General features: G+C 39.0%; 1 protein-coding gene across 1 annotated transcript in view; it reads right to left on the minus strand.

Annotated features, from left to right (window-relative positions):
- The window catches only part of LOC123166508 (uncharacterized), a 10,392-nt gene that overhangs the window by 6,721 nt on the left and 2,362 nt on the right, over positions 1-1,309 (minus strand). The gene's annotated exons all lie outside the window — the stretch shown is intronic.

Below are 1,309 nucleotides of genomic sequence, written 5' to 3' on the forward strand. Positions count from 1 at the left end.
ATATTCTATCTTGGCAGTTTGTTAGCCCCCCCTAGAATTTTAACAACTAGAGAGAATCCAGAGACATTGTCTATGGAGAAAGCATAGAGATGAGCCCTCTCCATCTTTAGCAGCATGGGACCTGATCTGTAGGCCTAAAAGCAAGGGGGGGGGGGGTAGGGATTTTGAACTTGGGGTCCAGAATATTGCTCTGTTGCTCAAGGATATGCATAAGTTTTTGAACAAGATGGATCTGCCATGGGTATCTCTTGTTTGGAATACATATTATCACGGGAGGGTACTAGAGGGTACTGCCAGCTATGGATCTTTTTGGTGGAAAGATATATGCAAAATGCTGGATCATTTCAGAAACACAACTTGGGTGCAAATTAACTCTAGAGATTCAGTTCTATTTTGTTCTGACAGATGGAAGCTTGGTGATTCTGTGACAACCTTGCAATCAAGGTTTCCAAGGCTATTTTCTTATGTGTAAGATCCATGGATAACTGTAGCTGAAGCCTTTCAAGCACATGATATCTTAGAGATGTTTCATTTACCTTTGTCTGAATAGGCATATCATGAATATATGGCAATTCAGGCAATGATGACCACTCACAGTAGAGATTTGGATGCAAATGATATATGGTACTGGCAGGGGACATGCAATGCTTTTAAACCTAAGATATTCTATTCCTTCATGCATTCTACCTTGTCATTTAATCCTCTACTGCTATGGATCTAGAAATCATCATGCACAATGAAAATAAATGTGTTTGCTTGGATGTTGATCATGGACAGGCTTAACACTAAAGATATGGTTGATATGAGGCATTGGCATATGGATGAAGGGGTTAATTGTGTTCTTTGTCCTCTGCTGACAAGGGAAACCAGAGGCCATCTTTTCTTCCACTGTAATTTTAGTGTGAGAGTCTGCAATTATCTTCAAATCTGTTTGCCACAAGGAGATGATATGAGCAACATTGTGTTGCAAGCTAAACGAGATTTTGCAAAAGCTTTCTTCACTGAGGTGGTTTTTATTGCCTGCTGGAACATCTGGATAGTCAGAAATGCTAAGGTGTTCAGTCATGAAAGGCCTAGCTTTAATAAATGGAGAAGTGCTTTCATCCATGGTATTACTCTCATGCAACATAGAATCAAACATGTCTTTAGAGATGAGTTATTGAGATGGATTTCTTTTCTGCCTCCTTAAGGTATTGTCTTGTAGTTCACTAGTTTTTTAGTTCTCTAGTTTTTTACTTTACAACTTTGATTACCTCTTGTAATCCATGTAATCTGTAACTCTTTTTGGCAATAAAGTTAAAGTGCCGGG

This window comes from Triticum aestivum, chromosome 7D (assembly GCF_018294505.1).
Source record: "Triticum aestivum cultivar Chinese Spring chromosome 7D, IWGSC CS RefSeq v2.1, whole genome shotgun sequence".
Taxonomy (NCBI): domain Eukaryota; kingdom Viridiplantae; phylum Streptophyta; class Magnoliopsida; order Poales; family Poaceae; genus Triticum; species Triticum aestivum.